Consider the following 23,518-nt stretch of genomic DNA (forward strand, 5'->3'; position numbering starts at 1 on the left):
GAGATGCATAATGTTTAAATAACTTTGGTCGTTTGGGGTTATACTACTGGCAGTGTTACTAGCAGTATTGATTTGTAGTTTATTAGACTAATGTCTAAATAATTTTGGATTTTTTTGGGGTTCTCTCGCCGGCAGTATTGATTGGCAGTTTAATTATAGGGCTGTGAAAACTCTGTTGGGGGCGGCAGGGGAGGGGGGACAAACTTTCCATCACAGGACCATTGGTCCTAAAGCCTCAGTGAAGGGGGGGGGGTTGGGGGGCAAGAGAGGGGGGAGGGTTTGGGGGGGGTTAAGGCACGGGTGGGTGTAAAAGGGGGAAAAAATTTGGAACACGACTAGTGAGCGCTGCAAAAATAGACACAAGATATAGTGAGCGGAATTTGGACTTAGACATGTTATTATATAATTTTTCTTTTGTACAAAGCTTGGTTAAACCATCTTGGATAAGACGGTCGAATTTAATATGGCGGGGAATTGCTTAAGGATTTGTTCTCTGAATGTATCCGGTTTAAATAATGTAATAAAAAGACATAAAGTGGCAGCGGAGTTAAAATATATACAGTCTGATGTGGCTTGTATACAAGAGACGCATATCCCTTGGAGCAAGAGGGATCTCTTGAAGGATTTAGGCTACAGAGTTGTATCAGTCTCCAAACAATCGAGTATGATACGGGGGGTGGCTATTTTGGTTAGAGACACCTCAGTGGCTGTCGGGCGCAAGTTGGAAGACAAGAAAGGGCGCTGGGTCATTGTTGAGTTAAAATTTGGAAATAGACAGGTTACGCTGGTTTCGGTATATGGGGCAAATCTGGATGACCCCGAGCCGTTGATAGAGATCAATCTGGAGCTTGTTAACTTTCAACACCCGATAGTGATCTGTGGTGATATCAATATTAATTTGAGTACGAGTGCACTAGGAGAACCACAAATAATATATAAGGGTCGCAAGCCCAAGGTTTATATTGCCCTTAAGAATTTATTACAAGATCATGGGTTGGTGGATGCTTGGGGGGTGCTAAGAAACATGGATTCTGGATATACATTCTATTCTTATCCACACAAGAAATTAGTAAGATTGGATTATTTTTTTTTACCCCGAAACTTGATTGAATGCACGAATATTAGAACTTATCCCCGAATTTCTTCGGACCATTCTCCATTAGTGGTAGACATACACCACTTACCCAAAAGTAAGATACAAGCTAGTTTTTCATATGATCGCAAACTGGGTGTAAATATTGAATTTATTACACACATGCAGGGTTGGATCCAAACCTTTTTCAATGAAAATCGTGGTACGGCTAGCATCCCCGTGGTATGGGACACATTTAAAGCAGGGTTTAGGGGAGAATGTATTAATTTTGCATTTGGCCAGCGCAAGAAATTAAAAAGGGAAATGGATATGTTATATGAAGTGCTGAGAAATGCTGAGATTTCTTTAACCAGAAAAATTGCTTTGGGTAATGCTGATTTGGTGGAAGAGGAGAATGGGGTTATTAAAGCTAGGTCTAACATCTTGGGATTCTGGGATAAAGAAATTGCTAGAAAGTTTTTAACCTCTAAAGTGACAAGCCATGAATACGGTGAAAGGATAGGTCGGATTTTGGCGACAAAAATCCGAATGAAACATTCTGCTGAATATATAAAGGCAATGGAAGATTCTCATGGCAATATATATCACGATCAAGAAAGTATATTGGGAATTTTCCAAACTTATTATGCACAACTGTACGCGAGGGAAGACATTGTAGCGCCTGACGAGCAATGGTATGATAGGATATTCACAGATTTGAAAATATTAGACCCTGGCATAGTAGATGAACTTGACCAACCGATAACTCTGGGGGAAGTGGAAATTGCAGTGAACAGTTTAGCATTGGGCAAAGCCGCAGGGCCCGATAGGCTGCCTGCTGAAATGTATAAACGTTTTATGCATAATATCAAGGATGAGCTACACCGGGTAATTTTAGCTGCGCAAGGTGGCAATCCCCCTGCTACATGGGCCGAAGCAACAATTGTAGTGTTCTGCAAAAAAGAAAAACCTACTGATAGGGTAGGGTCTTATAGACCTATATCCTTGTTGAATGTTGACAATAAGATCTATTCAAAGATATTGGCTATTCGATTGTCCGGGGTAGTGTCATCTTTAGTGTCCAGACATCAACACGGGTTTATTCCTAAAAGAAGCACTACTGAGCACATCAATAAAGTTATCACCCTGTTTGATTTGGCTGCAGTTAACAAAAAAAAATTAGCGCTTTTCCTATTAGACGCGGAAAAAGCGTTTGATCGGGTGGCATGGGAGTATTTATGGACCTTAATGGAAAAAATGGGTTTTGGTCCGAGATATCTTAAGGCCATTAAAACACTTTATCTCCAACCCAAAGCTAGGATATCCACTTTGGGCGGACTATCCGATGTGATTAATATTACAAGAGGGACCCGTCAAGGTTGCCCATGCTCCCCCCTTTTATTTGCATTATAAATTAACCCTTTTATTGAGTTACTAAGTCAGAATAGGTTAATCCCCCCCTTTATAGTTGCAGAGTTTTCTTTTTCTGTCTTCGCATATGCGGACGACATAGCAGTTGTGACGGAAAGCCCGGAAACTGCCAGTTTGGAAATTGAGAAGCTAGCTAAAGAATTCGGCAGGATAACGGGATATAAGCTTAATGCTTCTAAAACACATATACTTTGTTCCAGTGCCATAACTTGGGGGGATGAAAGGGTGGTTGATGAAGTCACATATTTAGGAATACGTATCAAAACGGACATGGATGAGTTGGTTAATGTTAACTGGAGTAATGTTTTCCATAAAATCAAAACCTCCTTGGAGAAATGGGAGCGGTTATATTTGACTATTATTGGTAGGACTAACGTCATCAAAATGAATGTTCTTCCGAAAATTCTGTATTTATTCCGATCAATACCCCTGGATTTTCCGAAACCTAAATTGCAGGCGCTACAATCTCTCTGCGGTAAATTTATTTGGAGCCCCGGGAAACCCAGGCGGGCAATGAAACATCTTACATTACCAATTGAAAGGGGCGGAATGGGGGTACCTGATTTTTTCTTGTATTATGTAGTATGTTTTTTGTTAAAAATGAGATTTTTGTTAATAAGAGATGCCCAGGAGGACATGCATAACTATCCCTCTATATTTGAGATTTTGATGGGGTCACAAACCAAACAAGTGTTTTTTAATGAATTAGATGGCAATTATTACAAAAGGACACGATTCAAGGTTCTTATAGGTGCTCATAAAGTTTGGAAATGGGTGGCCCGTCTCATTGATGTAGGAAAGTCTCATATTATACTCCATATTGTTTGGTCAGTTTTTTACCTATGATATTTTCGGATGGAATTGCTCGGAAACTGCAAAAAAAAGGGGTATTTAGGTTGGGAGATTTTTTTTCGAATGCAGGAGAGTGTAAATCGTTCTCAGAAATGAGTGAAGAATTTGGGCTGACCAGGGATTTTTTTTTCAAGTTCTTACAGATACGAGATTATTTTAATAGACACAAAATTTCTTTAAGGGAGCATAAAATCGTAGAAGGTATAACACAACAAGTTAAGATAGGGATTCTTTATCGTATGTTTTTGGAAGAAAAAACTGATGATTTGGACAAAGTGCAAGGAAAATGGAGGGAACTACTGGGAGACAATGATATTGAAGTGGGAAATTTGATTTTGATGTCTAAAGATGTATTGATGTCCAACTTAAAAGCGCAATTTTTCAAAAGCCTCTTTGATTTATATTATACACCGGTTCGAATGCTAAAGTGGGGAAGAGGTCATGATGGCAAATGTTTTCGTTGTAAAATGGATAATGCAGACTGTATACATATTTTTTTTTCCTGCCCCATATTAGGGCAATTCATTCAAGATATCGAAAAGTTTGTATCTATTATCTTAAAGGTTAATCTAAAAATTACTCCCTCAATGATGATGTTAGGAAAGACTCCTGAGGATGGTCAAAATAAGGAAATCACCGGTTGTCGACAGTTTATTTTTGTTATAATGACAGTCGCTACATTATGTATTGCGGCAGAATGGCTTCAAGAAAAACCTCCATTATTTCAACAATGGCAAGCTCGATTATACAAATTGTATAAGCTAGAGTGGAGTCTTTTTTCGTTATCTGAATCAAGAAGGAAAAAAAGATTGGGATTGAAAATTTGGGGGGCTTTTTCCGATTTTTATGAGACTTAAGTATGAATAATGAAGCGGCTATAGTTATGTATATCTCCTATTCTGTGCTTTACCCTTTTCTTATCTGTTAGTTGTATTTGGGTAGGTGCGCTTGTGTGTTCCATTCCGCCAAGGTTGGAAAAATTGTTTTGAATTATGAATTATGTAACGGTTATCTTGTGTATTTTGTATGTTTAAGGTTTCTTTCTTCTTTGTCGTGTTCCAATAAAAAAAAAAAAAATAGAATGCCAATAGTTTAAACTTGAGTAAATCTGAGACCTATTGCATTGCAAATGCTTGTTTTTAATTGTATCCTGTAAGAACTTCGAGTCACTCAATCGGGTTCACTCACGGATTTCCTGACACAAAGGTTAATTTGTTTAGTTTGAGTGGAACTGTAATACATTTGTTACCCCGGTATCTGGAGTCAGTAAGTTACAGTTAAGGAGAGTTAGCAAGTTGAATGTATCTTTTCTGTTGCTTAATTCTTTTGGACTTTAATAAAGAACGGTTTATTTGATTTCAATTTGGGATTTTATTGCCAAGTACCTCTCAAAAACCTCTAATCTCATTTTCTGCCCAATCCAGCTAGAGACTTGGACTGAATTTAACATGTGTTGCATTTTATTAACTTGAAACTGGAACTACAATAGTTTCCTTTGGATTTGAATTCCTTTGTGTTTATTTCATATTGGAGTCTGTAAGTTCAGACAGACTGTCACACGTGTTTCTATCATTTGAGGAGAGCCATACTTTAGGTTTGCAGAACGAAGTTTTAAAAATGTAGCTGTTGTTCAAACTAATGAAGACTACCTGTTTGTATAAAACTAAATATAGAATACAATAATAGAATGTTCTCCCTTTTTTTTTCTTTAACCAAAAGAGAAATCTATTCTGAAGTAGTCAAATTATGTCTGTGGCTCCCTTTTTTGAAGAGCTTTTGTTAACCACAAAAGTCTTGATAGCAGCATTTGTTAGGATGAAAAGCATTGGCTTCACTGGGTTAAGAGACTTTCCGGCACCAAATCAAGGGTAACTAATGCTCAGCACCTCAAGAAGGCTCCATATGGCGAGAGGCTGCTCTGCTTGAGGTATCCTCAGCCTGTCGGCTACGGCTTTGGCCAAGTGAAGGCTTCCAACTGAGTTGCACTCCTTTTACCTACATCACATAGACAGTGCTGTTGACCAGTGGATGGCTCGGGTTCAATAGAGTCCTCCTCAACGCCCTTTCCCTGTGGTGCTGAAATGGGCACTCTGTTGTGTCAATTCAGAGGCCACAGACATGCAAACAATCGAACGGATACTACTTTCTGTGCACGCGTGTATGTACCAGAAGGGTAGCCAACATGCCCCTTGCACACTAGCTGCCTCTCCAGAGCTGAACCGTAAACATGCTCCTAGCCGTAGCTCCTACTGTAAGCCTCATGCTAACCTAACCATGTCCACTCACTATAATAAACTAAAGACTGAAACTAATGCTAAAGCCAAACTTAAACCGAACGCTCATCCACGGCAAAATCATAGGCCTAAACATACTTTCAACCTACTCCCATTCCTTGGAACTGGCTATAAGGACCTCATTACGAGTGCCCATAGGGTCAGCGTGTTGATAATCCTGATGACCCGGGCGGGCTAACACATATTACCAGCCCATCAAGATTACAGGGTTCGGTCACTGCCAGCCTGGAGTTTTTCACCAGTAAACATCACCCAATGAAAGCAAACGAAGTGCCTGGGTCGAACTCTAGACAAAAATGAAACATGGGTTTAGAAACGCAGATTCCCCACGTTGTTGGTGAATAATATGTAATCAGAGGTAAGTTTTCTCTGAATGACTGAAACTGACGGCGTCTGTAATTCTGGTGGAGGAAACAGATGAATTGAATGATGGCCAACTTGTAATGCGACCCTCTAATGAATGATAACTCTAAGGCCTGAAACTATGACAAAGCCAACCGTGTGTTCAATCATCTTCAAAGGCATTGGAGATCTATTTTTGTAAACCATATTTAGGACACAATATTTTTATCGCACAATATGACAAAGGATGTCACACAGTGTGACAAGGATAATGTGGTGTCACATCAGGAGGAGGTGCAGTGTAGTGGCAGCATGCTGTTTTTGGAACTTTGACAGCCAGCTTCTAATCTCCGTTTATGCATTTTCCAAAGCATTATGTGATTCTAGGAAAATTACATAACCTCATGTCAAAAAACTGAAACTGTGTGATGTAATTGTGTAATGCAAATAAATAGATCTCCAACTGATGTACTTGATCTTGAATGGTCTCCTAAACCCCCACTGACCTACAGTGCTTAGTTGCGCCCGAGCGAGGTACGTTGGGCGTCCGCAGGGGGGGGGCAAGGAGGGGCGCTTGCCCCCCCTGGAGCGACCCTCCTTGCCCCCCCTGCGGACGTCCATGAAAACCATGACTCCAAGACGGGGTTCTCACTCTCTTTCCTCTCCTTTCTTTTATTTGCTTTCCTGTGAAATGGATCCAAAAAAGAAAGACGCTTTTGCTGGAAATGCCGTATTTTTCTGACATTTTAATTCCAAAGTGCAGCAATTGGAAAAAAAGGCTAAAAATATGAAAAATAGATAAATAACTAAATAAAGTAAGACAGAGTGGTAGCAAACTGGCCAAACTGATTTTATTCACACTGAAACACAGTAGCGCCACTTTTGCAGAGTTTGCCAGTGAAGCGCTATTTTTGTTTTCTTGTCTTTGTTTTCCCTGGACTTGGAACTAGTGAACCAATCCTGGAGGTACTGCAATGTGTGGATTGGAAAACAAAATGTGTGCTGCGGCTCTGAATCCAGGGATGTGGTCTTTTTACCATACTGCTTATGTTTTGTAAGGATATAAGCAATGGCCATTGAAATGGGTCCATTCAGGGCCCTGTAGTCGTGTCATTAACTTTTCAGGCAAAAGCACTCACTGATTTCTGAATACTGAGTGTAAAAGCATTAAGGTAACCATGTTGTTCCTGCTTACATTTCCCATGGTTTGCTAAAATTTGCATTCCCTATAAGTGTTTGCTTTTTCCAGGATGTTGTTACTTTTTTTTTTGTAGGCCGCATATTGCTCTTGTCTAGTGCGTTATGTAAATTGAGCCGCGTCCAGGTGTTTATATAAATGTAAATGTAAATGTAGTACTACTTGTATAGCGCACAAATCACCCCATGGGGCATCTCGGCGCTTGTACGCATACCACTGTGGAACCCTTCCTGGCTTTTCCCTGTGAAGTGCCCACTCCTGGGCACCCCCAAGGTGAAGCCAGGCATCCTAGCGTTGTTGGGGCCGTTGTGGAGATTAAGCAAGCTATTGCCCAGAGTTGCAGAGTGGGATCCATGAATTAGAATAGGCACCGAGGCGCGAATTATCAGGTCTGAGGATATTGAGCCCAAGACCCGCCGAGGCGGGAATTGAACCCTGGTCCCGGGCTAGACCTCTGCATCAGGGTCTGCTGCTCTAACCATTGAGCCAGACTTCTCCACAATTGGGTTGTAGTTGAAGACAGTGGGAGTTTTTCTCAGTGGGGGAGAGGATGTGGCACTATGGTCAGAGCTGCTGAATTTAGAACTGGGAACCAGGTTCAGCCTTAACAACCAGCCCTCCAGACCACTCTCCTACGAGAGTACAATCACATGCTAGACCTTAGAAGGCTTCATAACACCTTAGAAGTCCTGGTGTCTTCGCACCAGCAGGTGGACTCTAGCATGACAAGTGTAGGTTAACCTTCAAGGCTTGTCCACCACTATCCATACTGAAGTTCGCCTCCAGTCTTGCGGGCAGGCCTATAAAGCAGCACACCCTAGAACAACAGTCACTGAGGTCACAGGACCCTTGAGAAGGGCCAGCTCTAGGGCGGTGCAACCAGTGTGACCGCACCGGGGGCTGACTTTAGGTGGAGGCATCATGTTTGCAAGTATATTATGGTTTTAAAAATGCTTGCTGCCTCCTTCCTGGCCTCCAACAATTTTCAGAAACACCCAAATGTCATGATGACTCTGATGATTAATGTTCTTCCAAGAGAGAGATCAGAATTTTTTCTAGTGGAAGTTTTGACTCATGGAAAGGTAGCTCAGAGGGTTAATGTACCGGCTGCAAAGAACATGCGCCATGCAGATCACAAAGTGCACATAATGTAAATAGGTCAGTGGGCTACTGCTTTTGTCAGAGAGATCCTTTTGTTACCTGCAGTTTATAAGTTAAAATCCTAACTTAGAACAGTCAGTGAGCTATGAACTGTCATCTAAGAGCTGCATACAAACTGCAAGGTATAAATTAGAGCGTTATGTCCCCCCCCCCCACACAGTCTTTGATTATCCTGATGTCCCAAAAAGTGTTCTTGTGGACAGAAATCAATTCTGATTATTAAGGAGAACTCCCAACCATGGTATTATGTTTTAAATTCCGGGTATTGTGTTTCTCCAGACCAATCACTATAAAACTATACGGGCTACTAGTATGGTTGTCATGTGACTCCAACACCTTGTAGTCCTTAGTCTTATGTAACATTTTCTATACAATGATTTACACACATATTAATTGTCTCTGTGTAATGTGTGTGATGTAAAGTACTCTGACACCCTACAATGGTATGAGTGGCGCTGTAAATCAAATTAAATGCATCTGCGCGAGAGTGGTTATGGAAACTTGGGGGCACAGTTAAAGGGTGGTAGTGAGGGAATCCATGGCAGAGGTGGTCATTGGGGGGCACTAACAAACATTAATGCACAGGACACCACCAGTGCTATGGCTGGCCCTGCCCTTGAGGCCAGTCTGCCTCACCCATAGGTACCTCCATTGGCCTTGTTTCAGCAGTAGTAGCTGCAACTCACCAGGGATTGGCAATGCAGGATTTGCATGCACACCAAACTAAGTTCGCAAACTTCTCAGTCTTTCTGCTTCATTCACAAGCACTTTTAACAAGTGCTGTCTGCTGTGGGGCCACTGGAATTAATTATGCAGCAAAGGATGACAACATTATGCCGTGGTGTTGACTAAATTATGCATTAAAAAAAAAGGCTGCAGCGTAATGCAGTATATTTTCAGATATTTTATTAATTTGCCGTGTGTACACATGCTAACAGCCTCTGGAAAGATTTTGCCTTATTAGTACCAGTGTAACATACAAACGCAGCAGTGAGAAAGGTGACCAGTCAACCTTTACAATAGGCCATCCACTCCGCAGTAACACAAGTCACATTTTATATTAACTGTTGATATGTTTGAGCTACAAACAATTTATTAATTTAAATGGTCAGATCATGCAGAAGACCTTGCATTATGAGGCAAATATGGCAGTGCCATCATTTTAGAGAAAACATTTGCAAACTAGGATATTTTGCCATTCATGTTTGAACTGCTGTTGTGGAAAAAGGGAGTAGTGCTAATGACAGAAACTCCATGGCTCGGAGACAAATGGCTTGTGTTTCCACATTTTATCGTATTTGGTACATTCTGTGATTAGAAGCATATCCCACTTAGTGAATATATTTTAATGTCAATAACTCATTATAACCTTAAATAATCATGTGTATTCATTGGTTGATTAAACTGGGCAGTGAAATGCCAAACAAATACTAAAAATTGGGATGTCTGCGCATTCTGGCCACACCTCTGGCTCCACCCACAGATCCAAACTTTGGGTTATTCCCGCCCTCTGATTCTCCTCCCACTGTTCCCCTACTTTTTTCCCCCACTTTGACCACTGTGTAAGACTCAGCATCCCTGGACCTGTGATGTGCCGCCGCTGCGGGCGCTGCATGTGCCACCCATTTACGGTGCCGGGTTTCCGCATAAGGGAGCTGGCCATTATTGTATCCCTAAACGTGCGCACGTTGTCAGTTTGACATTGACTACACGTAGAGGAACTCTAAGTTTCTTTTCAAAAAAATATCGCTAACATTTGGACCTATACATTTTATTTTGTATAAATTAATTGAATGTGTGTAAAATTTTGCAATGCCCGGGGAATTCTAGTAAAGGGAGCACCCATTGGCGCATCACTAGCGTGTGTGATTGCTGCATTATTTATTACTAACTTTGACGTTGTGCTTTAACTTTGGATAAAAGTTATCATGAATTCTAGCACCAAGAAGCCAATATTGGTAAATATGTGTACTACAAATAATCCCTAACATACACTGTGCATACAGTATATTTAATCTGTTGCTTTAATCATAGGCTGTTTTATTAGGCTGAGTCTATCCCAGTTATGCGCCCCAGTGTTTCTTGTGCCCCACCTGGCACACATCATGTCGGAGGATGGTGATGATGTTAACATTTTGCCCCCCCCCCCCGGAAATATGTCTGCGGACGCATGGGTACGTATCGGCTGTATGTAGAAAGACAACACATAAAAATACATTCTGCTGACTGACTCACTCTGCACAGGATTACAAGACTAGTAAACATAATAATGGCGTTTCTTTCACTCCTTCAGTGCCACTGTTCTCCCAGAACCCTGCCATCTGGTCTTCACACAAAGAAAACAATGAAAAGAATTGGTAAATGAACCAAATGTAGAATCAGATTAGTACAGACCATAAATACGGTCAGTGGAATTCATATAGAGCAAATCACATTTAAAGCCTGGATTTCAGCAATATAAAGATATGCGAGTTGCAGGCACTGTTTTCCTGGCACTGTGGGCACTTGTTCTACTAGGTGTTTACAGACTCCCCACTTGTTTACGTTTCGTTGGTCCACGCAGGCCAGAGATGTAAACCAGATGAAGCCTTGGTACTGTGCCCAGCAGCCTTGGCTGTTACTTTTGTTTGAGCCTTTCCTGGGGCGACGTGGGGAGAGCGAGTTTCCAAACAACACAGACCAGGTGGGATACACTGTTGAGGCTGCCTGTCTGTGAAAGCAATGTAGACCATCTGGCACCTAAAGGATGTAGGCGCAGTGGTCGAAGTGGGGGAAAAATGTAGGGGAACTGATGGGGGAGAAACAGCATTCAGGAATAACCAAAGGATTGGGTCAGTGGGCAGAGTCAAAGGTGCCTCCAGAAAGAGCAAAACATTCCACATTTTTGTATTTGTTTGCCATCTCAATGACTAGTTACAGCTTATAACGTTATTTAATTCAACCAATGGAAACACATGTTTACTTAAGGTTTAATATGAGTTATTGACATTAAATTACATTCACAAAGTGGGATATGTTTCCAATCAAGAATGTCCCGAATACGCTTAAAAGTGGAATCACAAGCCATTTGTGTCCGAGCCATGCAGTTTCTGTCATCAGCACTTCTCCCTTTTTCCGCAAGAGCAGCTCAAACATGAATGGCAAAATATCCTAGTTTGCAAATGTTTTCTATATAATTATGGCTCTGCCATATTAGCCACATAACACATCATCTGCTGCATAATCGGACTATTTTAATCAAAAATTGTAGTTCAAATGGATCAAAAGTTACTAAAAAATGTGACTTGTGTTGCTGCGAAGTGGAGGGCGCTTTGCAAAGGTTGCTCACCTTTTTTACTGCTGCATTTAAATGTTACACTGGGACTAATTAGGCAACATTTTTGGAGAGACTGTTAGTATGTGTAAAAATGTCAAAATAATAAAGTATTAGAAAATATAGCACATTATGCTGCATCCTTTTGTTTTGCTGCATCATTTAGTCAACACTGCAACATAATTGTGTCCTCCAGTGCTGCATAATTCCAGTGGCCCCAAAACAGGCAGCACATGTTAAAAGTGCTTGTGCATGAATCATAGAGACTGTGAAGTTTGCAAACTTAGTTTGGTGTAAGCTCAAATCCTGTATTTCTGACCCTGGGTGAGTTGCACTACTACTGCTAAAACAAGGCCAGGTACCAATGGGTCCTGTTACCTCAGTGACAGAGTTACTCTTGCTCTACAGTGTGCTGCTTTGTAGGCCTTCTCGCAATACTGGAGGTGGAATTCAGTATGGGTTGTGGTGGAAAGGTCTTCAAGGTTAACCCACACTTGCCACTGCTAGGGTCCACCTGCTAGTGCTAAGACACCAGGACTTCTTAGGTCTGCAGGGCCTCCAACGGTCTAGCATGGGAATGTGCATGCTCCGGAGAGGGGTATGGTGGGCTGGTCATGAATGCTGAACATGGTTCCCCAGTTCCAAATGTGTCAGCTCTATCCATAGTGCCAAATCCTCTCCCCCACTGAACACCATACTGCCCCACTCAGAGAAACTTGCACTGCCTTCAGCTACAACCCAAGTGTGCCCCTCTTAAAACACCTTGATGCGACTCAATTCAAATTATGCACTAGACCAGTGCAATAAGCTGTCTGAAAAAAAAGTAGCAACGTCCTGGAAAAATCAAACACTCATAGGGAATGCAAGATTAAGTAAAGCATGTGAAATGTAAGCAGTAACAACATGGTTACTTAATACTTTTACAATCATTATTCCGAGGTCAATGAGTGTTTTCCCTGAAACAATAAGGAAGTGTCTACAGGGCCCTGAAGGGAACCATTTCAATGTCCATTGCTTATATCCCTACAAAATGTAAGCAGAATGATTTAAAAAGACCATATCCCTGAACATATACATATTTTATAAATTAAAATACGGAAACCGGCTAATAAGGCTCACATTACACATTTTCCAGTCAGGTATTGCAGTACCTCCAGAATTTCCCCAGGGAAAACAATGCTATTCAAAGAAAGACGAGAAAAGGAAAGTAGCACTTTACTGGCAAACTCTGTAAAGTGGCGCTAATGTGTTTGGGTGTGAATAAAAGCAATCTGGCGACATTGCGACTACTCTGGCTTGCTTTATTTAGTTATTTATTTTCCGTATTTTTAATCTTTTTTGCTCTCCATCCTGAGGTTGCAATTTAGAATAGAAAAATGTCATGAAAAGGAAATTTTCAAGCAAAAGTGTTTCCTTCTTTTTTGGATCCATTTCACAGGGGAACAAATGAAGGTAAGGAGAGGAAAGAGGGGTAAGAACTGTTTCTTGAAGATATTTTTTTCAGCAAGTGAGGAGGAGCGAGACAGACAGAAAGAGAGGGAATAAGAAGAAAAAAGAGAGGGGGGGCAGCTTCCAGTGGCAGAGCAGGAGAAGTGGACACCGTCCATGTCTTCTCTGGGCAAGAAGGAAAAGACCGAGTCCTTTTCCTTCTCTGCCCACCCGTCTCCAAACAGCCGAGCCTACAGGCCGTGGCTATTTCAGCGATCCTGGGATGCATTTTTAAAATAAAAAAAGGTAGGGAAACGGATTATATTATATTTAAAAAGTCCACTTCCACCACTGTGTAGGTGGTCAAATGAAAGCTCGGGTCACAAATGAACCAACCAGGCTTAGTTATCAATTTTTATCATTCTTCACAATGAATTCCCTATATGCTTTCGTATGTAAAATATCCATATACACTCTGCACCATAAGGAATTTCATTTAAGAACTGTTGCAAGCTGTTTCCTTGCCGACACCTCACACACTCCATACAGCCTTAAGTGCTGATGTCATCACACCTGCAAACATGCTGTGAGGCAGCTAGTTGGTGTTGATAAACAGTCTCAAGCATGGTGGGCTGAACATCTTGCCCTGCATCCACTTCGAATCCATACTTTATCCTGGCCCCCTGCAATGTCCCAGAGGACACCTCATTACATGGATGTAGGTTACCCTAACCCTCTTTTTAATAAAATAACACGTTTTTATTGCTACTTACCTGTGAGGGTGTAATGGGTTCTTTTTATTTTTTTTTGAAAACCTTTATTTACGCAAAAGTGTACACCGCTATTTAGCCGAACATTACGGGGGCACGGCAGCACATTAAAGACATAGTATCACGGCACACATCGATCATATTTCCGGATAGGTGAGGTTTAATTTTACTTTTAAATCAGGATGAAGTCAAAAACGTAAAAAGCTCCAATATAACGTAAAGAAATGTGGTAATCAGGTGCCTAACCGTAAGATATAGTCATATAATGGGCGAGCCAAACAGTAAGTCCTGCATAATGAAGACGATCACAAATAAGACATGGGCACCGCAGCAGAGATGCAGGATATACATGCATACAATTACTACGAGCACCAATTAGGCGCCCGCCCAGTTACACCAATAATGCAGCACCAGCTAGGGCACAGATTACGACAAATCAATGAAAATTCAGGGTGTAATCCAACAGACTGATCCCAAACCCAGAAAAAGAAGAAAGTGAAAGGAAAACCAAAAGAGCGAAGAAAAAGGGCCATAGAAACAAATTAGGAAAAAACAATAAAACCCCTCCCCCAACCCCCCACCCCGCACACCTGTAGATGGCTACGGCCTACCCCCCCTAGCAGCGTGCCTGTCGCCCAGTTTCTAAACCCGAAATATAGAAGAGAGAAGAAATAGAAAAGAGAGGAGAAATATAAGAAGAAGAAAAACATTGAGGGGTCCCCAGTGCAGGCCCCCGGACTCCCCCCCCACCGCCGCGCAGCATTTCAAACATCCCAGCGCCGCTACCAAAATGTCAAAGGCAACAATTTAAAAAAGGATAGTAGTCATCACTCCAGCTCCACAAGTTACAGAACTAAGACAAAAGCCCCCCCGAGCAGCAACCGAAAAAAAAACAGATCTCCATCATTCAACCCAGACCCACCCAGCCACAATATAGACAGATCTCAGTCCAGTTAGTGGAGGGTCAAACAATCAAAATACCAAAAATAATGCAAGCAGGTAAGTCCGGAGGAAGGCAAGGAATCTTGCAATACACCAGGACACGACACACTCGAAAGCCATCCACAGCCCACTCGGCGGTTCCAAATCAGGAGAACAGAGTCTGGTCCAAAAAGATTAGTCATTCCGTTGAGTCAGGAGTGCATGACGACAGCATCCACCGGAGAAAGAACATGGTGTAAGACTCCGAGACAAGCACACCCGATGAAGTCTCCGATACTCCATGTACCCATGGAACCAAGTGTCAATGTGACGATCCGCCTTGGAACAAGCAGCGGGACCCCAAATACGAACTCCCGCTACTTAGCCACAATTAAAGTCGCAGCAACTCTCCACAGCAGTGTCCCCACCAATACCTGCAAAGGGGATCACACAAGCGAAGTCTCCAAGGATCATACCGGCAACTGACTTTTCCTCCATTCCAGACGTACCAGGGTTTGAGCACAGTGGCTATCGAATCCGGACTATGGACCACCAGCACATCGGGGGGCATCCGATTCCCACTCTCCGATCTTCAGCGTGTGCCACCATCGCCACGGACAGGCACGGCTCAATGAAGGCGACCGCACAAGCCGGGACCCCCAGCATAAGTGCCGCGGGGGTGCACACCAGAGCAACCATCCCGAGACTCAAAAAAGGGGGGTTGAGTACCAACGCCACCATGCTGCACACCGTGTGGGCGTTCAACTCCATTTCCCCGCAATAGGTTACATATTCGCCCCCTGGATCTCAAAGGCGCCATCAAAACTGTTGTGGAGCAACCGGTTCCGATCACCTGGAGTGCAGGATACAATCAGGCGCACGCGGGTCACACAAAGCCATGTTAGGGAGACAAGGAGCTGCAGCGTGTCGTCCTGTTCCACAAAGCAGCAATCGGAGGGGGGGGCCGCAACAGGCATAGATTGATGGCATAATGCGGAGATACACCAGGCTCGACAGAACGAGTGTTGGGTGTGTAGTCAGAGATGGGTGGGTCTCCATAGCAGTTGACCGGCACCTTCCGGGTCTGTGTGGCCGCTGTTGTTCTATTCGCGGCCGGCAGCCGCTTCACGCAGGGTCGCGGCTCCGGGACTCACGCAGGCCGCAATGCACGGGAGGGCATATCGTCGTCCTCAGGGCTCGGAGAGCAGCCGGAGTCTCACACGGAGGGGCAGCGCACTCTCCGACGTTCGGGAGCCTAGCAGCAGCGAAGGAAGGATAGCGGGATCCGGCGGCAGGGGAAGAAGGTCGACGGAGCCGGGAGCCCGGGCGACCATCTTGGTCGCCGGTCCGGCTCCGCCCTCGTGTAATGAGTTCTTGATGTAATGGGGATGATGTGTGGCAAGGCAATGTTGTGTAAACATACTACAAAATATTTAAATATTTAGAAATAACTGCTAGTACACATCCAGCATTTCACAGCTATAAGGGTATGCCCATGCTCAAAACAACAAACGTCTGACAGAAACACTCTGCGCATCAGTGCACAGCTCACCCATCCGACACCGCTCAGATGATCCAGGTAATGTAGATTTTCCTAATAAGTTATGTCAGAAAATCTTAATTTTATTAAAGAGACGGAGGCGAGTATTATGCATTCAAATCTTGCTTTATAGTGAATAGCATCCAAGATAAAGTAATAAAACTACAGTTCCCAGAAGGCCAATCGCCAGGTTGACCAATGGGAGACAATGGAATCTAAGAAATCAACAACCAATGAACACACAGTCTAAGGTATAACGATAGCTCTGACTGCGAACAGCCTCTTCTCTTCGGCGAGCAGGTTAAATAGTGTCCATAACTAGAGGAAAAATAGAAAAAACAATACATAAGGCCAAAGTCCATGCAAAAAGGTCTTGACTGAAGTCCAGCAAAGTCATCTTGGAAGCAGGAGCGAGGGATGGCTGATCACCGAAGCCTGAGGAAGCAGTACTTGGCCAAGCAAACTCCTTTCTAGGAAGTTGGGTCCCATCAGGAAGAAGCGGGTGGTAAAGCTGGAGTCCCTGTAGGGAGGGAGAAAACACATATTAAGAGGTGTAGCGGCAGGATAATACTCACCTCGGTGTCTTTAATAAAATAAGATTTTCTGACGTAACTTGTTAGGAAAATCTACCTTTTATGTCAAGACCGGAGGCTCCTATTATGCTTGTTTAAACCATATCAACTACTAAAGAAGCAGCAGAAATGACAGGTTTGCAATAAAACATTCAAAATACATTGTCATTGGACCAATCAGCCGATCTCAGAATGTCCTCCAACCTGGAGCCTGCCCAAAAGGCTTTGGAGGCCATGGCTCCTCTGGTAGAATGGGCCCCAAACACAGAAACATCAATACCAGCCAGGGACATCACCCACCGAACCCAACGGGCTAAAGTGGCAGAAGAAACAGGGTAATGAGGTTTGCGAAAAGAAATGAGAAGCTGGGAATGGGAGGACGTTCTGAGATCAAAAGTTTTTTGTTTGTATATTTTGAGACATTGACCTACACATAATTTAGGTTGATCAGGAAATTATGGATAAAAAACAGTGTTCAAATTTGTTTTTGAATGTCTATTCATATGGTACAATACACCAGAAGGAGTAAACTGTAGAAAGGAATTATCTATTGCCTTGACATCAGAAACACGTCTGCTAGAAACCAGGCACAACAGCATAGTAAGTTTGGCTAAAAGCATTTTCAAAGAAAGAACAGCATTATCTGGCCAGTCAAAAAAGAGTTTGAGTACCAAATTCACGTCCCATAACTTAGAGTATTTAAGTAAAGGTGGTTTAGAAAATTTTAACACTTCTCAGAAGATGACAAATCAGGGGGAGCTCTGCCGCCGGTTTGTCGCCAATAGGACAGTGGTTGAGGGAAATTGCTGAATGATACAAATTAACTGTTCTGTAAGACTTACCAGAACTGGCCTCGGAAGCCAGAAATTAACAATGTAATTTAAAGGTGCTGAAAAAAGAATCGATACATTTTCCCAAACATCAGCTTGCTCATAAAGACCATGCTGACTTGTAGGCTTTAGTTGTTCCTGGGGCCCAAGCCCTGCTAATGAAGAGAGAAGACTCTTGCGAAATGAGGAGGTAAGAGTAGTTTGACAAGAGACCTTCCACGCAGACAGGGCCAAGGAGTTGTCCAGAATTAAAGGATGAGGATGACCCAATGGATCCAAGAGAAGATTGTTGTAGGAAAGAAGAAGGACCGGAAAGTCCACAGTCATCTCCAGAAGGGAAGGAAACCAGATCTGGGACTGCCAGAAGGGGACCACGAGGACCAGGGAGGCAAGTTGACGCCTGGTTTGAGCAAGAACTCTGTAGATCACGAAAAAAGGAGGAAAAGCATAATTGAAATGGGTAGACCAGTTTTGAAGGAAGGTGTCTGTGACGAGAGCCAAAGGGTCCGGATGCCAACTGAAGAAACGTGGAAGTTGGGAATTGAGGCGGGAGGCAAAGAGATCGATGTGCAAAGGCCCACATTTTTAAAAAAGATATTGAAAAACGGATGGAAGAATCCTCCAATCGCTGGAATCTCTTAGATAACGAGAGTGCCAGTCCGCTATGGAATTGAGATTGCCTGGGAGATATTCCGCTCTGACCGAGATCTGATTGAGGAGACATAATTCCCAGAGGCACTTTGCTAACTCCGCAAGGGGTTTGAACTTGGTGCCACCTAGATGGTTGATGTAATGTACCACAGAAACATTGTCCATGCTAAGGATAGAACAACATACCTTGTTCTTTGCAAAGCTTCTGATCGCAAGGCAGCCTGCAAGCATCTCTAAACAATTTATGTGTAATTTTGGCTCCTCTAGAGACCATGTACCTTCAGTCGAGATCGTGCCACATCGGGTGCCCCAACCTGTCAGGCTTGCATCGGATTCTAATACAAGATCTGGGGTTGAGGCAAATATGGTTCTGCCATTCCAGGCATCTAAATGGTCTATCCACCATTGAAGTTCTAGACGGGACTCCTGATCTAAGGAAAGAAGGTCAGAATAAGCCAGGCCTAGACGTAGATGTCGAATCTTTAGGCGCTGGAGGGCTCGATAATGAAGAGGCTCTGGGAAGATTGCTTGAATAGAAGCGGAGAAAAGAGCCACGATCCTTGCAAGAGACCTGAGGGAAATCGAGTCGTTTCAAAGCACCTGGAAGATTTCTGATTTTATTTTGGATACCTTTGACTGAGGGAGATGAAAAGAAGCGGTGGAAGAGCCTACGAGAAAACCTAAAAACTTGATTTGTTGAGAAGGAATGAGCATAGACTTTTCAGGGTTTAGAAGAAAACCCAGGTCTGAAAGAAGAGATTGAGTGATGTGCAAATGAGATAACAGGGTTTGTTTGCATAAATTCAGCAGGATATTGTTGAGATAAATAATCAATCTGATCCTGAGAGGGCGTAGGTAGGTCACCACAGGTTTCATAATCTTCGTAAAGCACTATGGTGCTGACCACAGACCGAAAGGGAGGGAACAGAATTGGTAAGTCACTCCTAGTCATTGAAATTGGAGCAATCTGAATTGCGTGTTTTTGGAGAAGGGATTGAACCTCTATTGAAATAAGATTTGACATTTCTTCTGCGAAGATGGGAGGGGAGGGAAAACTGTCTTGAAAGGTGGAGCGTAAAATTTTATAAGTTAGCCTTGGATGGAGTTTAGGACCCAAGGGTCTGCAGTCAGAGATTGCCATTTTGGGAGAAACAATTTCAGACACCCCAACAGGGAGAGGAACTGAGGGACTTACCTTGTTGGGAATTATACCTGAAGTTCTTCTGACCACGGCCCCATAAACCCCGGTCTCTTTGGGGATAGAACTGGGACTTGAAATCCTGGTAATTGGCGTTTGCATTGAGCAAATCCCTGGAGCCTTGGTTGTGGAAAGAACAGCTGGCAAAGCGACTCCTTCCTCTGCCGGCCCAACCAAAACCACGTTGTGAGAAAACCTTCTTAATAGATTGTTGGGCCTTGTCAATGGATGCAAAGGTTGTGACAAACTTGTTAAGGTATTTTACCAAAGAATCACCAAACAGGAGACCATCGGTCTTGATACCAGGATCTAAAGAAGCCAAGTTAGCCAACTTGGGATCCAACTTTATTAGGAGGCCCTTGCGACGTTCGTGGGTAATTGCTGAATTGGCATTGCCAAGACGACAGACAGCTCTTTGAACCCATAGAGGTATATCTTGGGGATCCAGATCTGTGCCGTCCAAATGGGCTGATTCTGCCAAGTCAAATTTACGGGCCAGAGGACCAACCACGTCCAACAACTTGTCCTGACAAGCAGACCTAGCACTATCCATGCCCATGCGTGGATCTTTCCCAAATTTGGAAAAGAAGGTCAACAAAGGCTGAACAATAGTTGGAGTACTAGTAATATTAAAAGAAAGGGAAGGTTTAGGACATTCCGATTTGAGTTTGGACCTAGTAGATTTGTTTAAAGGTAAACGCAGTCTTGCTGAAATATAATCACCAACATGGGAAACGGGAAACCATTCAGTGGAATTTGGGTGACGAATCGTGGAAGGATCAACCATGGGAGTACCCTCCACATCCAGAATGGGATTGGAGAAAAAAGGATCAGTTTTTGCTTTTTTAGGTGGAGGGGAAGGATCATCGGCATCTAGGTTGTCCAACAGGTCATCTGCGTCACCAAAATCATCGCCAGTGTCCAATACTTGGGAAATTATCAATTTCTCGGGTACCTCAGCATGCTTTGTTTTAATTTTACGTTTGCCGTCGGAAACAGAACTCCCCTCCTTAGAAGGAGGCCTGGGAGGCACTAAGACCTCAACCTTGTGAGAGGAAACCTCGTTAAACCTTTGTGACATAACAGAAAAATCACCTTTACCGTTGGTAGGTACCAATTTCCTTTTTCTGCTATCCCCCGCACATTGGGCCAATGCTTTGGACATAAGTGACAACATTGAATTTTCCATATGCCTCAACAGCATGTTCAACTGATGAATTAATAAAGACATTCAAGTCATTCTTAAATGCCTCCCCTTCCTCATTATGTAATTCGGAGCTTTGAGAACTATCCAGCTCCATAGCTGTGAAGAGGGAGAAAGACCAGGCGGAAAAGGGTTAAGACAGAGTCTGGAAGGAGCACCACCCAGTGGATGTGAAGCTGTGGCAAAAAACTGGCTGGGAGACAGAGAGCCACTCCCCTAGGAGGCCGGACGTATACGGAGCAGACTCGAGCCAACAACAAGCTCAGAAGGCTGGCAACGCGCTGAGGAGAAGGCAGGAGATGCGCTGAGGAGGGCGCTGCAGAACGGTATATAGATGAGAAAGGCAGCAAATGGGTGCATCGCGTCGAGAAAACGACGCGTGCAAGCGACAGTGAGCGCCCAAATCGGGGGGAGAGCGTTGGAAGCACAGAAACGGGAAGAAAAGTAAGGCGCGCAACGCAAATACCAAAGTAAGAACAACAACTTCAATAAAATAATACAATGTGAAAGAACCAATATTACGAAATCACACTAATAAGAAAAAAAACAATAGTGTGTACTTATCTTGACTGCAGCAGCAAAGAAGAGGGCTGTTCGCAGTTAGAGCTATCGTTATACCTTAGACTGTGTGTTCATTGGTTGTTGATTTCTTTGATTCCATTGTCTCCCATTGGTCAACCTGGTGATTGGCCTTCTGGGAACTGTAGTTTTATTACTTTATCTTGGCTGCTATTCACTATAAGCCTAGTTTAGAAAGCATAATAGGAGTCTCCGGTCTTGACATAAAATTGGTAACAACAGCACAAACCATATACTCTACTGTACACTCTTCTTAAAGCTGCTCTTGGGGATGAAGGGCTGAGTGGTAGTGGAACTTACAAGTAGCTGTCCTTTAAATAACACACAAAATCAAAATCAAGCATACAAAACAATGAGCACACATACTCATGGCTCAGATATCCTGTGTCATTGGTACTCCTAGAGCTCACTTTTTTAGCCTCTAGATTGTCTTCTCTCAGCCAGTGGCAGTCCATATAGACAAACTCATCCAAATGTCACCCGGTGTCCTACTTCTGTAATGAGATCACTGAGCAGCTTCTTTTGTAGAGATGCTTCTGTTAACAACAAACCATCTTTGAAGTATTTATTAATATTCAATTTTACACTTTTTAATCACAATTGTTCAATCTCTGATTTGCAACTCTTAATAGTATCCAGTAACCTTCCTCATTATATTCATTTACCCTCACCTTGTGGACGTGAGTGGATTTGGGCCAGAATTTTTAGTGAAATTTAGAGTAATTTGCAGCAAGGAATTCTCAACTCTACATATGTTGTTGGAGGTTCAGTTGTTCACGCTTTCTTTTCTGGAAGCAATAAGTCAACCAAAAATTCCTCTTCTTCGCAACTGAGTTCACTTTTGGCTTTTCTTGGCATTAAAACAGACTAATGTTGGATTACAGCTGGATTTCTGTCAGCGAGAGCATATGGCTAATAATACTGAATCTAAAATCGCCCACTGGACTTGTAGTTTTTAGCAGTTAATCAACATTCAAGTAAAGCAACCTCGCTCAATGAAACATCCAGTACAGTTCTCTTTAATGGCTCATCTATATACCATCATTTTCATAGTGTAAAGCCTAACCTAGTGTAAAACTGATTATGTTGAATACTGGTTGCTTTAATATCCTCATGCAGATATGATAATGCTTTCGAATAGTCATCACCATCAGATTCAACCAAAGGTTCATGACTTTCAATTATCGGGATGATCGTTGCATCTGAGTCCCACACAATCAATAGTACCGTAGAACATAATTACTCAGAGCCACTCCTGAAATTAGTAAATCCTCAATACGGCAACCTGGTGTCTTAATTTCATATGTTATACACTGACATATTGAATGTAGCTGCATATATTGAAAGGAAGTTGTATCAACAAGGTGTGCTCTCTCAAGAGCAAAGGTCGTCAAACTGAGGGTCGGACTCTCCTAGGAGGGCTAATGTGATCTCAGGGGGGTGCCAATCTCTGGCCAAGAGAAGAATCATGCTTTGTCTTAAGTGTTGAAAACATGAGCGGCAGTAAGCCACCTTGTAATGGGCCATCACTAACAACTTTTGGCATTTATAGCCTGACTGGGAGTATATGTAACAAGCATTTGCGAGAGTTTAAGCTATTGGCATTGTAAATGGCAATGACTTTTATTTATCTATTTTCCTAATTAACACATACATAAAAGGCATTGTCATTTACAATGCCAATAGCTCAAATTCTTGTAAATGCGAGACCTATTCAAAGAAGCGGGCGCCATTGTCCCGGGCTGCTCGGAAAGTGAAAGCATGCATGGCACGCTGAATGTTGCAGGAAAGCATGTCGTGCCTGCAGTAGGAGAAACTCATTGAAGAAAATAGTGCTTACAGACTAAGTAAGACATACCATGTAACAACAGAAGTAAAAGAGCCAGTCCTCATGTGAGGTTACAAATGAAGAAAAGGCGGTACTAAGGAGGGACTACCAAGCCTATTAACAAATCAGAAGCCAGCATTTACGAAGGGCAATGACACAAGCCAATGACAAATATGGGCGGAGAGTGGGCTTGGCTTCTATTCCATACTTCAATACAGAATGCTGCAGAGCAGTGCATGCACTGCCCAGGCTCAACCTAAACAAGCATTTACAATGCAACGGTCTCGGCATTGCAAAAGTTAGAGCTATTAGCATTGTAAATGAACGCGAGTTT

This window comes from Lissotriton helveticus, chromosome 1_1 (assembly GCF_964261635.1).
Source record: "Lissotriton helveticus chromosome 1_1, aLisHel1.1, whole genome shotgun sequence".
NCBI lineage: Eukaryota > Metazoa > Chordata > Amphibia > Caudata > Salamandridae > Lissotriton > Lissotriton helveticus.